The sequence below is a fragment of the Ictidomys tridecemlineatus genome, chromosome 4 (assembly GCF_052094955.1).
Source record: "Ictidomys tridecemlineatus isolate mIctTri1 chromosome 4, mIctTri1.hap1, whole genome shotgun sequence".
NCBI classification, from domain to species: Eukaryota; Metazoa; Chordata; class Mammalia; order Rodentia; family Sciuridae; genus Ictidomys; species Ictidomys tridecemlineatus.
In genome coordinates, this window is record NC_135480.1 from 106,547,119 (window position 1) to 106,553,118 (window position 6,000).

A 6,000-nucleotide genomic window follows, 5' to 3' on the forward strand; every position below is an offset into this window, starting at 1 on the left:
TGAGTTGCCAACTACCATGGAATCAATCATCTATTGCTTTGATCCTTGATCCAGGGGGGAGGACCTTGAGGGTAGACAAGGCAACTCTTATGGTTATGTTTTTGCCTATTGATGATTTTCTTTTAAAGCTATAGATTCTTATAAGTACTTAGGAAGATGTATGTCTTTTAAATTATTGTTTCTCTTTTTCTTTGTATACTCTACGTTTGGTATATGAAAATTGCTGCTGTGTTATTTGGGACATAGATATTTGTAAATGTTTTTTATTTTCATTGTGAATTGGAGCCATAATCTTTACTTGTTTTTGTTACTGTCAATTAACTTGTAGTCTGATTCTACTTTTTTTGGCATTAAGATCGTGACTATTGATTTCCTTTTATTTGCATTTCCCATGAATATTTGTTCCTCCTTATTTTTAGCTTATTTGTGTCAGTATATTTTAGTGTGTACTTTGTATGCAGCATAAAATTGAATTTTTCTTCAGAAACCCATAAGAAAGCACTTTAAAAACTATACACATTAAGTGCATTTACATTCAATATTTCACTGTTTGATATATCATTTTATATTCATTTTCTTCAGCATATCTGTATTTGATAAATATGTAGAATAGTCACTTATTATATAATTTCTGTGCTATTTATTTTTAAAATATTTTTGGCATTTAGGGAAACAGTTTTAATCTAGACCTTTTTAAAAACAACTTTTACTTAATGCTCTTAAATCTCTTTACTGCAGATATTTTTTGGCTTTCAACTCTGAAGTAAAATAAAATGAGCTCATGATGTCTTCTTGCCTATCTCTGCTTTTAGCCACCCAGTTTTAATTGAATGTATTATCTTTTGAACGGCTTATCTTTGTACTCTTAAAGATAATTAGTAGACTTTTACTATACTATTTTAAAACTTTCCTTTAATCTCTAACTCTTATTCATGAGGTAGTCAGTGACTTTCAATTTCCTTACTCTTTTCCACTCTTCTTGACATATTTAAGATTTCATTATATTTAATTTGCAAGGGCAGGTACAGTTCTTCCACCTAACCATTCACCTTTTATTTTCATTATAGATCCACAGTTATGTCCAATCCTTATAATCTCTTCTTGCTGACGGTCCCTCACTCCCACCCCCCTGTCCCCACACACCTGGAGCCATCTTTTAGGCAAATCAATTCTTTGATAAATATTTAATAAGGGCAGATGGATACAATATTCTGTGCTTACATGCTTAAAACTGTTTTCCAAGTTTTGGTACTTACAAAATTCTTAGCTAGGTATAATATTCTTCATCCACACTTTCTTTTTCTGAGTAACTTTTTTAGTGTTTCTTCAGTCTTTTGCTTTAAAATGATCTTGTCCAGAAATTTGATGTCCACTTATCTTTTATGTTTTGTTTTTGCCTTTGTAAGAGACTTGGTATCTTTGCCAGGAAATGCAGAGGATTTTTTTCTTAAGCTTAAATTTTGATATTTTAAAACATGTTTTGACATTGTATATTCTGGTTCAATTTTTTTCATTAACTAAATATATTACTTTTAATGGAGCTTAAATTGTCCATTTTTTTGCATTACAATTCTTTATACACATATATACCACAATTTTTCATATCTCTGTAAATAAGGTATGTTGACACCAAATTAAAATCTTATTCTGGTTCAATTTTTACAGGTTTACAATATGCCTTTTTAGCATGTAGATGCAGATGTTTTATTTCAGGAAAAGTTTTGTGATTGAATATTTATTTGTTTAATTTATTTTTTTCTTCTTTATGAAATCCAATTGTTATATCTTTTTTTTTTTTGGCCTTTTCCCAATAGCTGTCATTTTCTCTTGAATTCTTTTTTCTTGACATTTATTTTTTTATTTTTATTTTTATTTACATAGAACAGCTCAATGCATTATAATTCATATTACACATATAGAGCAGAATTGTTCATATATCTGGTTGTATACAAAGTATATTTATAATAATTCATGTCTTCATACATGTACTTGGATAATGATGTCCATCTCATTCTACCATCATTTTTAATCCCATGCCCCTTCCCTTCCAACCCCTCTGCCCTATCTAGAGTTTGTCTATTCCTCACTTGTTCCCCCTCTCTACCCTACTATGAATCAGCCTCCTTATATCAGAGAGAACATACGGCATTTGGTTTTTCAGGATTGGCTAACTTCACTTAGCATTATCTTCTCCAACTTTGTCCATTTAGCTGCAAATGCCATGATTTTATTCTCTTTTATTGCTGAGTTAAATATTCCATTGTGTCTATATGCCACATTTTTTTATCTATTCATCTACGGAAGGGCATCTAGGTTGTTTCCACAGTTTAGCTAGTATGAATTGTGCTGTTATAAACATTGATGTGGCTGTGTCCCTGTAGTATGCTGTTTTTAAGTCCTTTGGTAAAGACCAAAGAGAGGGGATAGCTGGGTCAAATGGTGGTTCCATTCCCAGTTTTCCAAGGAATCTCAATACTGTTTTCCATATTGGCTGCACCAATTTTCAGTCCCACCAGCAATGTATGATTGTATCTTTCCCCCCACATCCTTGCCAACACTTATTGTTGTTTATCTTCATAATAGCTGCCATTCTGACTGGAGAGAGATGAAATCTTAGAGTGGTTTTGATTTGCATTTCTCTAATTGCTAGAGATGTTGAACATTTTTTCATATATTTGTTGATTGATTGTACATCATTTTCTGAGAAGTGTTTCTTCAGGTTTTTGGTCCATTTATTAATGGTTATTTGGTTTTTTTTTTGGTGTATAGCTTTTTGAGTTCTTTTTTTAAAAAAAATTATTGATTTTATCTATCTATTTATTTATTTAAATACACAACAGCGGAATGCATTAGAATTCTTATTACACATATAGAGCACAGTTTTTCATATCTTTGTATATAAAGTATGTTTATGCTAATCCATGTCTTTATACATGTACTTTTTTTTGCATTACAATTCTTATTACACATATATACCACAATTGTGTGAGGAGTAAGAATTTGCTCCCAAGAAGTAGGCTCTCTATTCATCTCACAGATTGTTTCTTTTGTTGAGAAGAAACTTTTTAGTTTGAGTCCATTGCATTTATTGATTATTAATTTTAATTCTCACACTATAGGAGTCTTATTAAGGAAGTTGGGGCCTAATCCCATATGATGAAGATTAGGGCCTATATTTTTCTTCTATTAGGATCTCTGATTTAATTCCTAGGTCCTTGATCCACTTTGAGTTGAGTTTTGTGCATGGTGAGAGATAGGGGTTTAATTTCATTTTGTTGCATATGGATTTTCAGTTTTCCCAGCACCATTTGTTGAAGAGGCTATCTTTTCTGCAATGCAGGTTTTTGGCACCTTTGTCTAATATAAGGTAATTGTAATTTTGTGGGTTAGTCTCTGTGTCCTCCATTCTGTACTGTTGGTCTACCAGTTTGTTTTGGTGCCAATACCATTCTGTTTTTGTTACTGTTGCTTTGTAGTATAGTTTAAGGTCTGGTATAGTGATGTCACCTGCTTCACTCTTTCTGCTAAGGGTTGCTTTAGCTATTCTGGGTCTCTTATTTTTCCAAATGAATAAAAATATGAAAAACTTCACAAATTTGTGCATCATCCTCGAGCAGGGGCCATGCTAATCTTCTCTGTATTGTTCCAATTTTAGTGTATGTGCTGCTGAAGCAAGTACTTTTTCTTGACATTTCTTATTTATATCCTATTTGCCTTTTATTGAAATTTTGGACTTATATATTCTGTTTTGGAAGTTTTGTAGTTTGTTTTATACCTGAGATAATTTTGCATTTTACTTCCTTTTTTTGGTACCAGAATTCTTTAGTTCCTGTTTTATGTCCACCTAATGCTTATTCAGTTTTATTCTAAGTACTTTTTAAAAAGAAACTGTTTGACATAACTTAATATTTAAAAAATCATGTTCACTGAGGTAAATTTACATACAATAAGTTCAACCTTTAAAGTGTGCAGTTTGATGAGTTTTTATAAATTTATGCAGTGATGTAATGATTACCATTATTCAGTATGTAGAATATTTTGTCACTCTGGAAAGTTTCCATGTGCTTTTGTGGTCAGCTCATCCCTTCTGATGAACAGTGATGTATTTTCTATTTTTACAGGTTAGCTTTTCTACAATGTAATATATATTGGATTCATGAAGAATGTAGCCTTTTGAATTTGTTTGTTTTCACTTAGCAGTATGTTTTCCAGATGCACGCGTGTTGTTTGAGTTATAAATATTTAGTTCCTCTTCATTGCTGAAGATAATTTCATTGAATGATTGTATCAAAATGTACTTATGGGAGGCAGGAAAGATGGTGGGATGAGATGGACATCATTACCCTAGGTACATGTATCCCTGCACATATCATATTGGTTGTTCACAACATTACAAAGCTCTTGACATATCATATTTCATACATTAGATTGAAGTGGGTTATGAACTCCCAATTTTACCCCAAATGCAGATTGCAGAATCATGTCGGTTACACATCCACAATTTTACATAATGCCCAATTAGTAATTGTTGTATTCTGCTACCTTTCCTATCCCCTACTATCCCCCCTCCCCTCCCCTCCCATCTTCTCTCTCTACCCCATCTACTGTAATTCATTTCTCTCCTTGTTTATTTTCCCATTCCCCTCACAACCTCTTATATGTAATTTTGTATAGCAATGAGGGTCTCCCTTCATTACCATGCAATTTCCCTTTACTCTTCCTTTCCCTCCCATCTCATGACTCTGTTTAATGTTAGTCTCTTCTTCCTGCTCTTCCTCCTTGCTCTGTTCATAGTTGCTCTCATTATATCAAAGAAGACATTTGGTATTTGTTTTTTAGGGATTGACTAGCTTCACTAAGCATAATCTGCTCTAGTGCCATCCATTTCCCTGCAAATTCTATGATTTTGTCATTTTTTATTGCTGCATAGTACTCCATTGTGTATAGATGCCACATTTTTTTTATCCATTCATCTATTGAAGGGCATCTGGGTTGGTTCCACAGTCTAGCTATTGTGAATTGTGCTGCTATGAACATCGATGTGGCAGCATCCCTGTAGCATGCTCTTTTAAGGTCTTCAGGGAATAGCCCGAGAAGGGCAATAGCAGGGTCAAATGGTGGTTCCATTCCCAGCTTTCCCAGGAATCTCCAAACTGCTTTCCAAATTGGCTGCACCAATTTGCAGTCCCACCAGCAATGTACAAGAGTACCCTTTTCTCCACATCCTCGCCAGCACTTGTTGTTGTTTGACTTCCTAGTGGCTGCCAATCTTACTGGAGTGAGATGGTATCTTAGGGTGGTTTTGATTTGCATTTCTCTGACTGCTAGAGATGGTGAGCATTTTTTCATGTACTTGTTGATTGATTGTATGGCCTCCTCTGAGAAGTGTCTGTTCAGATCCTTGGCCCACTTGTTGATTGGGTTATTTGTTGTCTTATTGTCTAATTTTTAGAGTTCTTTGTATACTCTGGATATTAGGGCTCTATCTGAAGTGTGAGGAGTAAAGATTTGTTCCCAGGATGTAGGCTCCCTGTTTACCTCTCTTATTGTTTCTTTTGCTGAGAAAAAACTTTTTAGTTTGAGTAAGTCCCATTTGTTGATTCTAGTTGTTAACTCTTGCGTTATGGGTGTCCTATTGAGGAATTTGGAGCCCGACCCCACAGTATGTAGATCATAGCCAACTTTTTCTTCTATCAGATGCCGTGTCTCTGATTTAATATCAAGCTCCTTGATCCATTTTGAGTTAACTTTTGTGCATGGTGAGAGAAAGGGATTCAATTTCATTTTGTTGCATATGGATTTCCAGTTTTCCCAGCACCATTTGTTGAAGATGCTATCCTTCCTCCAATGCATGCTTTTAGCCCTTTATCAAATATAAGATAGTTGTAATTTTGTGGATTGGTTTCTGTGTCCTCTATTCTGTACCATTGGTCCACCCGCCTGTTTTGATACCAGTACCATGCTGTTTTTGTTACTATTGATCTATAGTATAGTTTGAAG

At 33.9% G+C, this 6,000-nt stretch overlaps 1 non-coding gene across 1 annotated transcript; it reads right to left on the reverse strand.

Moving 5' to 3' along the window:
* Positions 1–3,572: 3,572 nt before the first annotated feature.
* LOC120890236 (U6 spliceosomal RNA) lies at positions 3,573–3,679 on the reverse strand. Its single transcript, XR_005734477.1, has one exon. It is a non-coding gene; the product is annotated as a U6 spliceosomal RNA (small nuclear RNA).
* Between the last annotated feature and the right edge of the window lie 2,321 nt (positions 3,680–6,000).